Here is a 19,562-nt window from a genome sequence, read left to right on the forward strand (position 1 = left end):
TCATATTGCTTTGGACTTACATACGTTCTTGGGCATCAGGTCTAGATACAGATTCTCCATCACAGTAGTGTTAATCTAGAGTAGTCAGATTAAAGCTGAAGGAGCTACTATGGTTTTACACCATTGAAATGCATCCAGAACTCAGCCCCTCACTGAGTATTATATTCATGTTGGGTATGACAGTCTGGCCAGGAGTGAGAAATTGGTTCTACCGGATGGAGTTTTGCAGAAACCTGACTATGCCATTGCTGCAAGCCCCAGAGCAGATGGGTTCTTCCCAGTGAACAAGGGTAGCCTCTACACTTTTCTTCTTCCAAAACCACTGTCTTGATTTGTTAATCCTCCACCCCTGCTGCTGTAGGCATGTCACCGCCTTGCGCAGCTCTGACTCTTCACTGACGTGGCCCCAACTCTTTAATGAGAGGTGTGAAGGTTCTTAATGGAGCATTTTATACTCATTTCCAGTAGTGGAGTCCCTTGAGGATCACCAGGAATGCACTGGTAAATATAAGTAGTGAATTAGCCCTGAGCACGTGTATGGATGACCAGACCACTTACTTGAGTCACTGGGAACTTTGGCTACTACTAAAACTAATGTTAAGTCCCTGGCATGGTTTCAGCATGACCTTACACTACTCTTGCAAACAATTCCCAGGCATGGATCAAGAGTTAGTACCGGACCACCTGGTTTTGAAGGCTGAATTTGGCAGTATGGACATGGCCAAACTGTATCAGGGGAACCAAGGCATTGTTTGATTTACAGATATTGCAGTGAACTTTTTTATGTTGCCTCTGTTGGTTGTGGCTTTGTTGCATATGAATATATTGGTATCTTGAGGGCTTTACCCTGCAAGAACCTCAGTTTGCATTGTCTTAGCGGTTTCAGAGTGGGCAAACCCACTCAGTACTTGAGTACTTTGAAGTATCTGCATTGTTATGGCCATTTATAAACATCGTCAGGCAGTTTGTTTCTTTCTTGCCCCCACTTGCTGCAAGAAATAAATTAGAGTTAATACTTCCCTTGTTTGTGTATGAGAGAACAGAGTCACTTTACACCGCTGGGTGTGCCCGATGTGTGCTCAGCACACCTCTGAGCAGTGATGGACAGTCACCTTTGTGGAGCTTGGTGTGAACTTCCTTAAAGCTTCCCTTACATCCAGTGTTGGGCAGAACACCTGCAGCTGGGGGCTTGTCCTGGGCTCTTCACAGAATCACGGAGTGATGCAGTTCAGAAGGGACCACGGGACATCTCTGATCCGACCCCCCATTCAAAGCAGGGGGAGTCTGAAGTTAGATCCAACTTCAAAGTTATGAGATATTGCTCAGGATCATACTCAGCAATGTTTTGAGAATCTCCAAGGGTGGAGATCCCCCAACATCTCTGGGTACCTCCTCCAATTTTTTATTGTCTTCATGGTGGATTTCCAGCCCCTGCCCCCACCCTGCCCCCTAATGTCTAACTGGGATTTCTGTTCTTGCAATCGAAGTCCATTGTCTCTTTCCCTTTCACTGTGGACATCCAAGGAGAATCCGACTCTACCTTCTCTATACCCTCCCATTAGGTAGTTGAAGACAGCAATAAGATCCCCTTTAGACATCTCTGTTTATGGGTGAACAAACCCAGTTCCCTCAGCCTCTGCTTGTAAATCCTGCCCTTTAGTCCCTAACCATGATGGTGACCTTCTGCCTGACTCTCTCCAGTTTGTCAGTCTCCTCCTTGTGGAAAAGCCCAAAACCGGGAAGCCCAAAACCAGATCCAGTATTCTGGATGTGCCTCACAAGTACCAAATACTTCCATACAAAGGAGAACAGGTGCTCTGTTACACTATTATGCTGTTCTGTTACACTCTATTGCACTCCAGAAGGTGTAATAAGGTTTATTCTCCTCTTGGGCTGTTTTTACATCCATCTCCTTAGTATTTTGAAATTCTTTCTTACTTGAATTGATGCACGTAAGGCAGGAATCAGATCTAAGCTAAGAGGGAGATGAGGATGATCTCTTTCTCCTTCATGCCTCCATTGAGAATGAGAAGGATGGAGCAAGTGATGAGAGAAACCAGCAGCAAAGCCACATCAACACAGTTCAGCAGGAGATGTCCACGTAAGAGTTGGGTGAAAAACCAGTTATCTGGCTATCTATTTCCTGCACTCGATGGAAGGAGAAGAGGGAATGGTACTATGGCACCATGTTATTTTGCATGATATGCTGGCTGGCTTCCCATCTCACTCACCTTTAGGAGGTGGTCCATGTCCACCACACGGCCAAAGAGAGATAACAGGGTTTTGTCCTGATGCTGGAATAAACCTGTTTGCCCACTGGGGTTTTTAGAATACCTATGAAATAGAATTAAGATGCCGTTAATGCGTAACTCAACACAAAGCTGGTGCCTGTGCCTGCATAGTACTTGGACTCCCTCCCCTCCCAGGTCCTAAGCATCATATTGAAGGTGCAGAGCAGAGCTGAAAAGAATGTACTAATCTGTCCTGGATTAGACCCTGCACAGGGAAGCCTGAGAGATTAGGTATTTTGATGCTTACAAAGCTGTTTAATCATAAGATAATGCACAGCTTGTTCACACAAATTAGGGTGGGTCCTGTTTGCATAATGTTGATTTCAGAGATGAATTAATCTCACAGACAACTTGTGTCTACTGCAGGTTTTATCCATTCAGCACATTCGATACGGGATCAGATCTTGGTCTGATGAAATTGTTGCAGGGTACATTTTGAGAGGAAGGAAGGAGGAAAAGGGAAGCACAACCAGAAAGGTAGCTGGACTTCACTGTATAATTGCTCCTGGAGCGCTAGGTTTAAGTGGAATTTAGCCAAGGCTTTACAACCTGAAGGAGATCTTTGCTTCTTGCTGACCCTTCTGATCAGAGGATGTTTAATAACAATTCATTCCTTATTTGTTTTGCAAATAATACAACTTCAGTCATGGATCAAACGTCTCCCCCCAACCCTCCTGGGCTTCTTGCCCCACAGCTCTTACAATCTGACTACCTTCCTTACAAAAATGCATCCATTCATTACTTTCCCAACACTACACAGGATCAGAGCACCAATTTTCAAGCATTCCCTTTGAAATAAAAATCTATTCACAACATCCACTGCTTCTTAACAAATTAATTAAATTTTAATTAAACATCACTAAGAAATTGAATTTCCCTTTGCAGTCAGCTGGGTTGGGAAGGGCCATGGGGCATTCTGACAAAGTTGCAGTTTTTCTCAGCTTTCAAAGGGGAGGGATCTATGCTGATTCATTCATAATCAGCCCACTGAATAATGCATGGAATGCTAATGACAGTCCAAAGTCCTGAGAAGGAGCCAGAATGTACTTCCACAACTTTTTTTTTGAGAGGAGGTGTGAAGAGGGGAATGAAAGAAAATCTCATTTCAGTTTAAGAAGCCAGGATGGAAAACACAGCTTTGAGGACAATGCTGAAACAAAAGGATTGGCACTGGTTACCTCCACCCAGTCCTGGCTCTCCCCTGGGAACTATATTCCTGTTTTTTAAGATGTGAATAGGAATTGCCCATTCCCATCTATCCTCCAGCATGGTTTCAGTTTGCTTCTCCAAGGCTTCCTGCAATTGCCCACAACTTCTCCTTGCTGTTGCCCTGGGTGCGGCTTGTTTTCCAGCCACCTCCCTCCGTACTACGCAATTTCATTGACTTTCATCCCCTCTGGGTTTACACCACTACATCAAGATCAGCTTCCGGCTGGACCAAAGGCCAGACTCCACCTTGGAAGCCCCAGAAGATGCCAGCTCCTCAGCAGGCTTGCAAGAGTTTCTATTAGAAGTGCATTAAAAAGTATTAAATACAAGTTCTTTGTGCCCTAAATGTATTAAACACAAGTTCTTTGCTTCCTTTGAGAGGAAAAGGGTGTGACAGAGAATCTGGACCTTAGCAGACCCATGGGCTGTGCTCCATCTTCTCAGCTGCTTCTGCATAGCTACATAGAAAGGCTCAGGTCTCTTGCAGACAGCTATCAGTAAATTGTGTGACCACAGCCCAAAGAGCCTAAACATTAACTTCAGCAGCTGCAGGGAGCTCAGGACTTTCACCATCAGCTTGAGATCTCTTTCCACTACAGCTGAGCTTTGGTGTCCCCTCAGCCTGCTTCTTCCCTGAGGGTCTAAGGGTGGAAATCATAGCACCTCATTCCATTTTGTGTGGTGCTGCGGTAAATCTAGGGTAACTGGTCTTCAGTGGACCTACCTGACATTGACATGGGTGATTAGGTGCTAAAAGGGTGCAAGAAAGGGGTGGAGTAAGCTACATCTGGTGGGCCTGAACTTATAAGGAAGCAAATGAGAAGTAGTTGCACTGAACTTTAGGGGGCTGCACTCAATGAAACCAGCATGTGGTCAGAGCGAGGCCATATCCTAACATGAATGTGTTAACTCAGTATTTCAGCTTCCTGGATCCCCTGTTTGTAAAGTGCTCGGGGTGAAGGACTTTGTCGCTGTTGTTTTGCATTTGTAGACAAGCTGGCATGGGGCATTGCTGGGCCCTGGCTGAAGTCCTCTGGCAGTTCAGTGGTGATAACACCACTTACAGGCAGTAAAACACTGCTGGTGAATCTGGGTCTTGTCTCCGGTGCTCCAGGCTCTTCATGTGTTGTTTGGATTCATTTACGTGCAGGAAGCATGCTGGAGCCATCTAAATCCAACCTCACTGCGCTTGCTCCCCTTCATACCTTCTGGAGACTACATTGAAGAATGGAGTAAAAATGAGAGGCACTTTTACAAAGGACAAGTTTTCTTATTTTAAAACAGGTGCATAAAATACCCTGACCACACCTGGAGGTTCTCAGCCAACACTGACCCAGGCGAGTCCTGTGCACATTTTGGGAGTTTGCACTGATCGGGGCAATTCCCTATAGGGAATGTAGGTGTACCACCCTAATAAGAAGTTTAATTTTATGGTTGTTTGGGCAGGGAATGGGCTTAGTAATATTTAGATAACTAGTGGAGATACAACTCTGAGTGCCTAAATTTAGGTGGGATAAATATCACCCTACATTTTTTCTGTGATCCTAAGACAGATGCTGAGGCTTATCCTGCCATTTTCACTACAAGGGCATTCACCAATGCTGTGGACAGGGCTGTGCATAAGTTAGAAGCAGGGGATGGATCTCTGTCCTTCAGTTCCCCAGAAATAATATTAGCAGTAATGATGATAATAAGCAGGGGTGATGAATACTTTCCCCTCTTGCCTCCCCAGATGTTTTGCCTGTTTCAGTGCTAAGCACCGCAGACCTGGTGTTGTAGAGGTTTGTACTGCACTGTGCACCTTGAGCAAATACTGTTCCCAAGAGTGGCTGACACTTGTGTGTCACTGTGATGTTGATAACACACACATTTCATCTCCTCGTCCTACTGAGAAATGTATGAAAAGCTGCAGGATTTGGGGACTTACTTATATATTACACGTTTTTTCCTGTATAACTGCACAAAAGATGTAGACTCCGCTTTTACATATGAACCTATAGTTGCAAAAGGTTGGTGTGGTAGTCAGGCACTTGTACAATAATAACCTGTTCCTGTTCATCCCACAGGACCCCTGAAAGATTTTCATGCCTAGGCAGGATGAGGTGTACAGTCAATTCCTGGTCTCACCTCCCTAACACCATTCCCATGACATGACTCATTTTTGGACATCCAGCCTGAAGAAAGTCCAGGAGATGTGCCTTCAAGTGAAATCAGTGGGCATCAGGATCCTACATCCTCCTGTAATTAAGCTCTTTCGGATATTTCCCATCAAAAAGCATCAAGGGAAAGCTGTACTTAATGACCACATCAGTTTATTCAACACTGCTTCGCCTCAGTTCCCCAATGGGCTTGGCTGTGCTTTTGCCATGTGTTGCTGTGGATCTTCTTTCCTAGCCAAATATTTTCATGCTAACAATTTTATCTCCCAAGGCTCAGCCTATTACTACAGACATTTCTCCCAAAAGACACCAATCTCTTTCCAACTCATTAATGTCACCTTGGAGGAAACTAATAACAGCGTGTGTTCACCAGCTCTTTAGGATTTTGCAGAGAATAATGGATGTTCCCAGGTCCCTTAAGAGAGGAATTATCATTCTGGTACTACTAACAGGTTAGACAGAATGCACTGAGGTTAAGGGACTTGGCAAAGGGCATATAGTGATTTGGTGGCAGAAGCAAGACTGTAATTGCGGAGTCCTGACTCACTCCATTCATAATTACTGTCTGCCATTAACATAATGCAGACTGTAGGGTTAGGAAGCGGATCCCCATTTCCCTTCAGCCTCCAAACATATGTAACCCCGCACTTGATTTTTAGAAATGTTCCCTAATTCTATAGGTGTCATTTTGCGGCTTGGCTGAAAGGTACAGGCAAAATCAATGATAAAAAAATTGGACAATCTGAACTGTTCTCTCAGTTTAGGTTTGCATCATTCTTTCTTCAATAAAAAGCTGCCTTTCTGAAAAAAAAAAATTTTCTTGTAAAAATCTTCAGTTTATTAAATGGAAAATATGTCTTCTCTGATACAGTTTTTCTTTGTTTGATTGAAAACAGTGAACTAACCATCTTACATATTTATTGAGAAATCTCATACTTTTAGTCAATAAAAAAATTGTTCACCTGAATATAGTTAATGTTAAAGTAGAGAGTTCTTAAATCATAGAATCACAGAATGGTTTGGGTTGGAAGGGACCTTCAAAGATCATCTAGTCCAACCCCCCTGCCATGGGCAGGGACATCTTCAACTAGATCAGGCTGCTCAGAGCCCCGTCCAACCTGACCTTGAACGTCTCCAGGGATGGGGCATCGACCACCTCTCTGGGCAACCTGGGCCAGTGTTTCACCACCCTCATAATAAAGAACTTCTTCCTTACATCTAATCTGAATCTACCCTCTTTCAGTTTAAAATCATTGCCTCTTGTCCTCTCACTACATACCCTGGTAAAAAGCCTCCCTCTGTCTTTCTTATAAGCCCCTTTATATATTGAAAGGCTCCAATAAGGTCTTCCCGGAGCCCTCTGATCTTTTTTGCCTCTAGTTACCTCTTCACAGACTGGGAAGAGATTGTGTGACAGAAACCCCATCTCTTCCCAGCTCTGTTGCTGTGATCCTGCGTCTCTAAACACTGTTGGGTTTTGAGGTTAAGAGTATTTTTTATTTAATTTCCTCTCACTCCTCCTCAAATATTTCCCATTCAGACAGGATGTCTTTAGGAACACTCTTCAATATTAGAAGACAGTCCCATCAGAAATGCTGGGGTAGGGGTATGATCATTTGATCTCAAACAGCTTATGAGACAGATGTCCCAGTAATACCCTTTTCTCTATTGTCCATAAACAGAGCTGCGTTCTCAAGCCAATGTCTGCTTTATAGACATTAGAGATGAGGTTTAGCTCACCTACCTTTAGCTCTCTCCACTGAGATCAAATGCCGCTTCCAAACTTGGGGAGATAAATAACCTGCCTGCTCAGGTTCTTTCCTTCCTTCCAAATAACTCCAATCCTTTAACCATGTAACACCTTTCAGTGCAGAAAGCATCCCCAGTTTACAGGCTGAGAAACGAGGATAAGAGGGATGCTATGATTTGCCCAGAGCCCTGCAGCAGGTTGTGGCATGACTAGGAAGCAGCACTGGAGAGCCTGGCCCATCCTGAGTAATTCTGCGTCATGCAGATGTCATCCTGTGAGGAGATCACCTCAAAACTCGTCTTCCAGACCGGGTACTACTAGCACGTCTTGCCCACATAAATGCTCTTGTGTCCAGCAGTATAGCTGTGTGTGCGCTGTGGCCGTATCCTCAGAAAGAAGAAGTATTATGGTGTCTGAATTCAATGAATATCATCAAAATTATCAGAGCTTCACATCTTTGGGACTTCTTCCATGCCCTCAGATTGGATTGAAACCGGCCAAAAGACTTACAAATAATGGGGAAGGGGGCAGTAGCTATGGATATTGTGATCGCAAAAGTCACATTTCCATAGCACTTTAGGCTTTTTTCTGTTTTTTGAAAGCTGAGAGTGTTGGCCAAACCAGGAAGATTCAGAGCTGGGCGGTTTATATTTTCATTATGTTCTCCTTAATCTACTAAAACTAAATAGGTCTTCAAACTGGTAGAATCTGATGATGAGAATGAAGACTAACTTGAACAAAAAACTGTTAATTACAGCTAATGGAAAGAAATAAGTACAGCCCATGAAAAAAAAATATTGAATTTTCTATTTCCTATGGATGTTCTGGGGGAGCTTGGGTATTGCTATGAAAAATGTTATTTTTTTAAAAAAATGCATCATGTCTTTAAAAGAATCAAACAATCTCACTCTGGCTGGTCAGTCATCACTTTTATTTTTCCTTTATGCGTGTGGGCCATTAAAGAGGAGAGAAAAGAGAAAAAGTTGTGTAAAATGCGTTTTTTTTTAAAGTGCATTTAAGGGAACTAAGCTAAACCTAGAATTTTCTTTAGGTTTCTTTTTTTTTTTTTCCTTAGAAGGATGTTTTCTGCAAGGAAATCATCAATGGAAAATGTTTGACCAGCTGTACTCTTATCTTTAAATCTAGAAACACATGCAATACATGGAAATCCCCACCTCACTTGAAGTTTCAAGGGGATGACTGGTTTTTGTGCTCATACTTCTTTTGATATGAGTAAGTGCTTCAGTATTTGCTTTTGTTTACTATCCATCCACTCCAGTTCAAGGAAAAATACAGGCGAATTTCCCCTTTTGCCATTACAGTGCATGATCACTGTGCAGGGATCTGTGAAGTCTGCGCCTGATCATTTTTTTGCAGTCCCCTGAACAAGGCCTCGGTCTTGACTCCTTTCATCTTCAGGGAATTTTAATCTGGAGATTAACTTCCATCTTGCAGGAAATAACAGAGGTGACCTGGATATATCTCGATATGGACTGGCCATCAGAGCTCAGTCATTTGCACTCTTCTTAGCACAGTCCTTGCCTTGGTTTTGGCCTGACCCTGCTGGCGTGAACCCAAAAGATCCCCAGCCGTGGTCAGGAGTTAGCATAGTCCAAGGACCGTTCCTGGTAGTTTGTTTAGATGCAGCCACCTTGCTCTGGAGAGAGTTTAACTGTATGGACTTTACCGGACCAGGCCAGCTGGCCATCAAGCTAGAGCATGGGCACTGGTCTAGGTTAGTCTGCTTGTAAGCAACTATTTGGGTTCATCATGGAGTGTTTTTTTTTCCTCCGACATTAATGACTCAAGTGCATCTTTGTACCATGGAGTAAAGTAGCAGAAGGGTCTTGTCCTTTGGTGGATGTTGTCCCACCAAAACCCTTGTCCAACTGCTTTACTTGTCAAAATCATCTAGGCAGAAGATTTGATATCCAGGTTATGCAGAGGATCCTTAAACAAGAACTGGTTTAACTGTTCTTTGGAAACAGCAGCCTCCCATCCTCTCTGCACCTCAGGTAGGAATTGCAGGAAATAAAGTAGTAAGAAGAATAAAGGGGAAGAGGAGATTAAGTTACTTTTTCCAGTTGAGTGAACATCAGTTGATGCTAATAGCTGCTGCTTTTTTTTTTTTTTTTTTTTTTTCAAAACCAGAGTACCATAATAGTGTGTTTGCCAACTGCAGGATTCTTGCCGGCTCATTTAGGTCTGCATTTACTCACCTTTGGGCACACAGCCAAGGTCCCTAAAGGATTTTAACTGACTAGTCTCCCTCTGGAGCCCATGGAAAAAGCTCGCCACCTCTGGAGAGCTAGGAAGAACTCAAAGCAGGAGGATCACCCTTAGAAGACCCCGTCTCTCTTCACTGGGCTGAATCCAAGCCTCAGGAGCCATTATAATCTCTTTTCAGGTATAACCAAACCCTCCAAGTCTTCCGGGATGAAGTCTCAGCCTGTAAGCCGAAGTTTCAGCCTGTAAGCCAAAGCTGAGGCTGCTCAAGATGAGCATCTTGTGTGATCACTTTCTCAACATGTACTTCAAACACTTCCACCTCTAACAGGTCTCACTGTGCCCCAAGAGAGCCATGGTGTCAGAGCTACATCAGCCTGGAGGTCTGTGTGCCTCCATATGCCCTCTCACTGGAGGATGGCGTTAGATGTAGAGGTTGAATAACACCATTACCACATTGCTGCCCTGTTGGACACCAAGACTCAAAACCACACGTATGTGCTGCTTCTGCAAAAGACAGTGAGGGTGGAGAAGGACACCATCTTGGAGAAAGTATACAAATCACTGCAAGACCCAGGAAAGAAGCTGGATATAGCAGTAAAACCCTCCTGTACTGAGAGATGCTGTTGGTGCAGCGCTCGGAGCAAGTTAAAAAGGTTGGAGATGGCACCAGCCCTCTGCCACCAATTCACTCTGACCTTTCTACCTCTTCATTTTCCACCTAAGGGTGAGGATCAGATATGCAACTTGTCTTTGATGTAAAGAGATCTGGTTTTGTTGACCATCCAAAGCTGTTGAGTTTGGAATTCCTTTGTCCCTCTGTTTTTTTGCCAAGCTTCGATAGTGGGAACTAATCTATCTGAGGGCGACTTCTAATTCCTGATCATTGCACCTCCTGCCAATGTCCTACAAGGGGACTGTAGTGCAAAATCCTGCTGTTCTTCCAGGAGAACAGCACTCTCAGCAGGAGTGACGGGTGCAGAAAGTCTGTAAGGTTTGGCTTTTCTTTATACAGTCTGGACTGGATTGCCACCTCTGGTTTTATTTCATACCGCAACCATGAAGTGTTGATAACGCTTAGGAAAAAACATCACATGTGCAAATAGTAAAAAAAAAAGAAACCCAAAACCCCAGACGTACATACACACATACACATGCAGACCTGCTTCAGCTTGCATTGCAAGTTCTCAGCCCGGGAGCAAATCACTTGGGAAATTTAATTAAACTTTAATGAGGTACTTTGATTGTTGGGCCGTATGCCTAGTGGAATTAATGTACAATGAAGGGGCGTCTCGTCATGCTGCTGGCAATAGCTGGCAAGTTCACGTAGAGCAGAGCATGTCATCCTAAATCACCTTTTGAACTCGGGAAAGCAGCAAGGAAGAACAACCAGGAAGCTCTAATGGGTCATTTAATTACAGCAGGTCCTTTACATGTGAGTCCCGAACATTGAAGAAACTCCTTCTGAGTCACTTTTGGGACTTTTCAGGAGGTTGGGGAATGGAAGACAGGCAGGGCAGTAGTGGTGGTCTGGGTTGTGGGTTTTCTTCTCTTCTTTCCCTTGAGTAGGCAGGAGCCTGGATTGGAGGGAGCTCTGGCACGGGAGATCCTGGGAGAGTTGAGTGGTGAGCAGTGACGTCCATGGATCCTTCATGGGACCTCAGTGCACAGCCACCCACTAAGCAGAGAAAGGCACTATTTTGTTGCTAGTGGAGATGTGGCTTCTGTTTCAAGTGAAGGGCCTATTCACGCCCTCCTCGGCCACCAGGGAAAGGCTGTTTTGTAATGTAAGGCTGGTTTGGAGAGGGCCATTCAGCCTCAGGAGAGTCCCACCTCCTTCTGCCTCAAAGCTAGGCCTCCATCTCGGAAAAGATCTGTCATAGATCCCATATGGGATCTCCAGACATCCCTTACAACGTCAACATTTCTGTGAGAAGCTGCTGCACCAGGCTGATTTCACTATCACCCACCCTTGGCTTATGGGGTCCCAAAGGGACTGGGACACTCTGCAATCCCCAAGGTATGTTACCACACAAGACCCCCTATCAAAAGGATCAGTTTTTGAAAGGGACATGCCTCTCTAGGCATCCAGGAAGGGAAGTCTCACGCGCTGGGAGAGAAAAGAGTTGCAAAGTTTACAAAGGAGAACCATAGGATAACTCAGGTTGGAAGGGACTTCTGGAGATTTCCAGTCTAACCCCTCCCCTGCTCAAAGCAGGGACAGTTAGAGCAGGTTACTCAGGACCTTGAGGAGTTGAGCTTTCACTGTCTTCAGGGATAGAGATCCCATGGGACCTTGTCCCCAGGCTTAACTACTTCCAGAATTTCACTTGCTGCAACCTGTGCTCATTGCCTTTTATCCTTCCCTGCACGTCTCTCACAAGAGACTCTGTCTTCTCTACAGCCCCCCATTAGGTAACTGAAAGCAGCAGTAAGATATTCCCTGAGCCTTGTCTTTTCCAGCCTAGGCAAACCCAGATCTCGGGCTCTCCTCATACATGAGTTTCAAGAGGATTACCAGAAAAGATAACGCTCTGCTTGGACCTGTGTCAGTTTGTCAGCAAGAAGAAACTTTAAAAAGAGAAGCGCCAACCTTCCTGCATTTCTTTTTGCTCCTTTAGAGGTTGGAGGATTCACGAAAGACATGATCAGTGGCAAGACAGAATCCATGCATGAGATTTTCCAGGCTGAGATCCAGACCACCTCTGAGATCCTGGAGCTGAGACTCCAGAAGAAGATACCAGCCTTGAAGCCATCTCTTTCAAGGCAACCCTAGAAAGCCCAGTTTAGAAATACAGTCCTGCTCTGCGCTCAGTCATGTCAGCGTTATAATCAACAGATACAGGAGGGGGACCAGGCAGCGTCTTCCTCAGAGGTGTGGAGAGGACAGATATTTTCAGCTCTGGGCATCCCTTGTAGCATTCATCACCAAGACAGGCTCCTGGGAGCACAACTGTGTTTATCTAGAGGCTTGAATGTTAAGGGTTCACAAAGGACTTGTCAATCCTTGCTCCATCAGGAAGCTCTGAGCTTACTCTAGTCAGGGCTCTGGTGTTGCACCGGCCATTGGAAAGTCAGAAGTGGGTGAGCTCTGTCTCCTCCTGACTCTCAGCTACCACAGGGACTTGGAGATTTTGGCATGTCTCAAGTTGGCCAAACTAATGAAATGTCCTGCTGCTCTGCAGCCCCACCGGGTCCTTCTGTGCACATTATTGTAGATCAGCTCTCTATTGTAGATCAACCCATTATTGTAGATCAACCCTCAAGGCAAGGTCCTTCACCTCCTCTGGTCTTTTTACTCCACGTAAATGAACTGGAGCTGTGCTGGAAACATGTCCGAGGAACGCAAATGGTTAACGTAAAGCACTGCATGAACTCTTGAAATCTAACTGAGATGGAGACAAAACAGAAAGTTTTGTCTGCACATGCCAAATGATCATGTACTGCGTTCTTGGAAATCTGGAGGCCACTGAGCCGGTAGCAGTATTTCTTGGCATTTCTATAACACCATCCACCCAGTCGTACAAAACCAAGCTGTCAGTACGCTGACACAGTGCAGCTGGGAGCGACAAACTGTTTTGTGTTCTCCACTGTTTTTTCAGCAACACCCATTCATTTCTGCTTCTCTTTTCAGTGGACAATACAACTTCTGCACTGTCTGGGCAGTTAAGGATGTGTGGGACTCTGTCATAGAATCATAGAATCATTTAGGTTGGAAAAGACCTTTAAGATCATTGAGTCCAACCATTAACCTAGCACTGCCAAGTCCACCACTAAACCATGTCCCTCAGCACCACGTCTACACGTCTTTTAAATACCCCCAGGGATGGTGACTCCACCACTTCCCTGGGCAGCCTGTTCCAATGCTCGATAACCCTTTCGGTGTAATTTTTCCTAATATGCAATCTAAACCTCCCCTGGCACAACTTGAGGCCATTTCCTCTTGTCCTATCACTTATTAGTTGGGAGAAAAGACTGACCCCCACCTCACTACAACCTCTTTTCGGGTAGTTGTGGAGAGCGATCAGGTCTCCCCTCAGCCTCCTTTTCTCCAGCCTACCACACACCAGGGTCTTGAGATCTGAGTTGCCAAGTAGAGATTGACCAGTGGGCATCCAGCATCCCAAGCTGATGGGCAACCCCTCCATCTCTCCAACACCTTGCTTCACTGGGGTCGAAGGAAATAGCTGAGAAAGAATGAATCCAGCAACTTCTCATTACTGAGGGGCTGTGGTCTAGGTTCAGCCATTTAACGGATGCCTCTGCTGTGGTGTTCAAGTTGGGAGCCTTGCTACCCTAGGATCTCAGTGGAGACAGCTGGGCATGTCTGGGAAGAAAATCCCACCTTAAACCACTGATCAGACTTGCCCAGATCTGTGCAATCACTGGGGAGGGACCTGGCAGGCTCAGTTAAATGGTAAATGTTGAGTGGATGCATCCAAATCTGCCTGTGAGCTGAAAGAGGTAGTGATCCAAGGGGGGGGGGGGGGGGGGGGGAAGTTCACGCGTGATCCTGCAATGTGGTCATGCAACGAGTGCCTTTCACCGCATGATCACATCATGGGATCTCCTGCAACTCCAGGTCTCCTGCAATGCCTGGCACCTGGAAGGAGCAGGGAGGTTGCACAAACATGCTGCAGCCCGGCATTTCCTAATCTTGGAGCACTTGACTCTGCAACTGCGACACTTCTTCCATCCTCCTGTGCATGGGGGAGGGAATTGGGAATGTTTTCTAAGGTTTTAAGAGCCCAACAGAGAAATCTACCCAAATCCCACACTCTAGCATTACCCAAGGGCCCAAGTCTGCATTTATACTCATAAATAAATAGGACCAGGATCAGGGGCACACACGCTTCTGCAGTGACCCTCCAGTTATTTGTAGCACGCACCCTGGTGTGATTTTGGCCCAAGTCAAGTGGCACTGATGCAACCAATGCCCAGGTAAGGTTCAAGGTGAGTGAAGGCTGTTTGGGTGCTGTTGTCCTGTTTTTGGAGGCTGAGAGGGTTTAGTAGGAAGGGTAGACCAGCTGGGCTCAGAGCTGACCTGTTTATTTTCCTGCATAGATGCATCCACGTGAGCCATCAGGGCCTCTGGAACCCCCATGCCACAGTAGGAGATTGTCACCTCTCCCAGGCCAGCTCTGAAGAGGACACATGGGATGTCCACTCTACTGAGCCTTTCTCCAATCTGTGCTGACAGCTGTGGAAAAGGAGACCAGGGGACACTGCTTTCTCCAAGCCATGGCTAGTCTGACCTCTGTACTCTGGCTTGGTCACTCACGGGCAGCCCAATCATTTCTTCTCCATCTTGGACCATTGGTCCCTCTCTTGTCTGTTTTCTGTTAATAGAAAATAGTAGGGCCCTTGGCCCTACTGTAAGGTCCGTCATCCCCACCTGGTCCAGCAGATCCTGATGCCACTCCTCTCCCCTTCCCAGTCCAGCCTCCACTCCAGAAAGTTCCTTCCACTGGTCTGGTCCTTTTCTCCTCCATCTCCTTGTTCCTCATCCGACGTTCGTCCTTCCAGTCATGCTCTGTTCCTTCCCAGCCCTACCCTTCCTTGCCAGACCATGGTGGTTCACACCCACCTCCTCCTTCCTTGGCTGCTTTCTCCAGCCTCTTTCACCATCTAGTCCTGTGCCCAGCACCCCAGCTCTTTGCCTCCTGTCTGGCTCAGAACAGGTCCCACCCCCAGCCTCCCACTCGCTGCTCACAGTGCATGCCACCATTCCCACACCCACCCAGCATCCCTCGGTTGTCTCCTCCACCCAGTCTCCCCCTGCATAATGATAGTTTAAAGCTGTTGAAACTCCACAGCACGCAAGTCTCCCTCTGCAGCACCTGCTCCCAGCGCTTGACAAATATTCCTGAGGTGAATAATGAGCAAATCAAGTCTCAGCTCTCCCAAGGTAGGCTGACAACCAGAGAGGAAGACTGCAGGTCTCCAGACTGGAAAAGAGGTGGCTAAAGGGGTGGGATATGTTATATGCTTACAAAGTCGCACGTGGCCCAGAGAGGGTTAATAAGGAATAACACAACTGGAGAAATACAGCATCAAACGAACCTGGCAGGTGGCAGGATCAAAGCAACAGAAGGAGGTGGTTCTTCACGTGGAATGGGGTTGTGAAGGGTACTAAAATTTTAAACCCACAACCGAGCAAATGTATGGAAGAAAATCCCACTGAGGGCATGTCAAGACAGAGAGCTCGCAAAGTCCTGAGCTGCAGGTGGTCTGAAGAAGGAGAGATGCTGGGATGGGTCGCTCTGCTTGCCTCGTTCTTATACTCATCTTCAGGCGTGCTTTCCTTACCCCGTCGGAAAAAACATCATGGGCTGCATCAGCCTTAGGCCTGGCCAGATGCAGCCTGTGTGCATATATATATATATATGTGTGTGTCTTACCTCCTCTGTATATATGTGTGTGTGTGCGTATATATATGTGTATCTTATATCTCCTGTAAATGAGAGGGGTAGAGTTGGGAATACCGGCCTCTCCATACCAGAGCTCATGGTGCTCCTGGGTTCAGATCAAATTGGACCTCAGGCTTTTGCTACTCTGGGGGGGGTCTGAGCGGTGACAATCTTTGTGGTATCGTGTGATGCTCAAGACAAGAAGCCTGGCCCTGACAGCAGAAAATCAAATAGCTGGTCCCAGTTCAGGGGTGCTGAGGAGCCTGCTTCAAACTAAGGTTTTCAGCATCCTCCCTGGATTTTGGCCGAGGCCCAAAAGGGCAGTGTGGAGACTCTTCACTCGCCTGGGAAGCAAATCCAGCCTTTCCCACTCAACTGCGGAAAAAAAACCCAAAAACAAAGCAGTGTTTTATTTCTCAAAAACAAACCGGTGGTGCTGGTGGAGAAGGATTTTTGGCGCCTTAGCTGGTCAGGGGGGCAATGGGATCTGCCATCCCTTGGTACCCGATGCCGCCCGCTCCTTGGGATGCCGGGAGGGAGCAGCGGGATCGTGACTCAGCCCCCACGTGAGCGGGTTTCCTTCCTGCGCCGCCAGCCCGGGCTTCTGATGTTTTGTTTGCCGTGAAGCTCTGGGGGCCAAGCGGGAGCTCCTGGAAATCAAAGGGAAAGAACAACATCTTGGGTTTGCCGAGGCGGGGTGCGTCCCGGCTGGCCAGGGGGGGTGGGATGGGGTATTTGGGGTGCTGAGGGAAGAGAGGTGGGGAGCTGGAAGGAGGGCAGGGGTCAGGTCTCCAGCATGAGCCTTTTTAACCCCCAAACTCTCCCTGCATGCAGCAACGCTCCTCGGATGCCCTTCAGCTGCTGACGGGGACCCACACGGGCTCCCCAAGCTCCGAGGAGGAGGAAGGGAAGGGAAGGAGCTTCCCCCTCTCTCCTTTCTTCTCGGGGTGTCCTCTCTCTGCCCCAGCGGGTGGGAAACGGGACCCCCAGCAGTCCCTCTTGCATTGCCGTGGGAGTAAACAGGGGTGGGGAGGCAGCTCAGCTCATTAGCCACCCGGGACAGGAGATTGCCTGGTTTTGTCTGTTATCAGACTTCTCTCTGTTGATGCCAAAGAGAAAACTCTCAGTCAGAAGTCGCTCAGTGCTAGCAAAAAACTGTCTGCAGAGTCTCTGGTAGTGCCCAGACATAACTGTTTGGCCCTGAGGTCCCAGGGTTGGTCTGGGTGCATCCGAACTAGGTGCCCACATCCAAACCTTCCCTGGGGATGTCCTTGGCTACCTCTGCCCCAGAGCTGGGGGAGGACTTGTTGGCCTGGGCACCGCTGTGCTGGGGACGGTGATAATTTCGGTGTGGATGGTTGCTGTTGAGGGCTGGGGATCTTCCCTGTCCTGGTTTCTTGACCAGTGTGAGCCTAGTGCAGGTCTCTCCGCGTCCCTTCCCATGTGCAGAGACGACGCTGAAGACGTACCAGCCTTCAGGCAGCGTGGAGGTTTTGGCTCGAGCCCTGTGGATGGTCCCAGAAGGGCTGCAGGAGCACCCAAGCTGCATCTAAAAGACAAGGGGCCAGCCAGCACTGGATTTCACTGATTTATTGCAAAAAGATGGAAACCCGTCTTCCCTCTTTCAGCGTCTCTGGATGACGGAGCAGGCAGGAGCCAAGCCTGGACCTTCAGCCACAGAGGCTGACGTGGGTGGTCTTAGCTCCTGCCTTGAAGGGGCTCTTCTGAGCAAGTCCTGACTGGGGGCTGGATCTCCTCCAGGCGGGCACCATAGGTGACGTGCTGGATTCGGCCAAGTGGGTTGCCACCAAGGTGACTCTGGATTGACGCTGAGCCTGAGCCCACGGGGTCGAGCCTGCACTGTCCAGCCCCGGGCTCTTCTCCCCAGCTCCTTTGCCTTGGCACCCTCCCACCCCAGCCCCAGCAAGAAGGGGGAGACCCCAGCCCGCCCAGCCTACCCACAACCCTCCTGCCCCGGGGCCAAACCCTTCTCCCCCATCACCCACCTCCACCGCCTCGCCCCCGTTTTCCCACTCCCAGCATTTACCCTCTCGCACGTAGCCCTGGGGGAGCCGGAGGATTGTTACGCAGAGGGAGAAGTTATTTTTCCTTGACATAAACATCCAAGCCTTTCCTCGGCCCCTTCGCTTGAAGCGTGGAGGTAGGACCTGGACTCATAACATCCGGCAGGAGGGGCTGGCCTTATCTGCCAGGAAACACTCAGCTCCGGATACATCCTCCCCTGCTCCCGGCACCCCAAGCAGCTCCCATTGGCAGTGCTGGGCAGGAAACCACTCAGCAGCTTGTCTCATTCCCTCCTCTGGAGGGACGGGAGGGAGGGCCTGATCCTGTCCTCCCCGCTGCCCGCAGGAGCAGCCGTGGGTCCCCCGTGGGGTGCGGCAGGGTTCGGAGTTGGGGTGAGAGGGGAGCGAAGGGGGATGGAGGGGGAAGCTGTGTACTCCTGAGGAGAAAGGGGTTGATGGGGGCAAAGGGGGATTCGGGGGAGCTGGTGGTACTGAGGGTCTCCTCCAGGCTCTGCCACTGATTTGCGGGGTGACCTCGGTCAAGTCTCCTCGCCCCCTTCTCTGCCTCTACTTCCCTCCCCTGCTTCTGCTTTGAGGGCAACAGAGGGAAAAAAAAAAAATCATCTCCCAGCTAATTCAGCAGCAGCATCCAGAGCCCTCGCATGGGATAGAGACCCCCTGTGCTAAGGGCAGCACAAGCACTTGGTCCTGTTCAAACTCTCAGTAAGAAGACAGTTCATACCCCAACGCTGGACAAAAAAAAGGATGGGAGGGAAGGAAGCGTTATCTCTGTTTTGCAAACGGGGAAACTGAGGCACAGAGCAGCCGTATGGCTGCTTGTCATTGGGGTCTAGCCCTGCCCAGTGGCACTGGGACAAGCAGATGTGGCTGGTGGAGCGAGGACGGAGAGGAGCCACCACCTGCTCGACGGATGCAAAGGAAATCGCCCATCCCGGGGGGGCCAGGGCATGACACACACCACAGCTCCCAGCCAGCCCGAATCCCACCGCTATCTGGGAAGGTGACTTCATCCCTGCTCCCAATGCCCAGCACCGTGACCTGCACAGCCACAGGGGCCAAGGGCTGGCCAGGGCCACCGGACACCGGGGGCAGAGGACTCACGCCCTGGTCACCTCCTGGCAAGGAGACACCCTTGCCCTGGCCCAACCTGACACCCCTGAGCAGGAGCCCAAATGTGGTGTGAGGTCATTTTATCCCTTCCTGCAGCCCTGATTTGATTTTCCTGCTGGTTCCCAGCCCATCCCAGCCTGGAGAAATCAGACCACAAACCACAAAGCTCCTCGGCGTGCCAGAGACGGCTTAGGCTCATGGGTTTGGGATGGGGAGGGAGGAGAAACGTGCCCAGGACTGATGCAGAACGAGTCCCGCTTGGGGAGGAGATCCCCCCGACATCCATAAACCACCACGACCATCAGTCCTCCATGGGGATGTCCGCTTTCCAAGCAAAAAAGGCTCCTTCTCACCTCTGTCCA

The 19,562-nt window shown here is 48.1% G+C and overlaps 1 long non-coding RNA gene across 1 annotated transcript; it reads right to left on the reverse strand.

The window, feature by feature from the left end:
- Positions 1 to 16,437: 16,437 nt before the first annotated feature.
- LOC115350808 lies at positions 16,438 to 17,595 on the reverse strand. The gene is made up of 2 exons (XR_003926630.1): positions 17,515 to 17,595; positions 16,438 to 16,695 (listed from the first exon to the last, which is right to left on the reverse strand). It is a non-coding gene; the product is annotated as an uncharacterized LOC115350808 (long non-coding RNA).
- Between the last annotated feature and the right edge of the window lie 1,967 nt (positions 17,596 to 19,562).

Source organism: Aquila chrysaetos, chromosome 15 (genome assembly GCF_900496995.4).
Source record: "Aquila chrysaetos chrysaetos chromosome 15, bAquChr1.4, whole genome shotgun sequence".
Lineage (NCBI taxonomy): Eukaryota > Metazoa > Chordata > Aves > Accipitriformes > Accipitridae > Aquila > Aquila chrysaetos.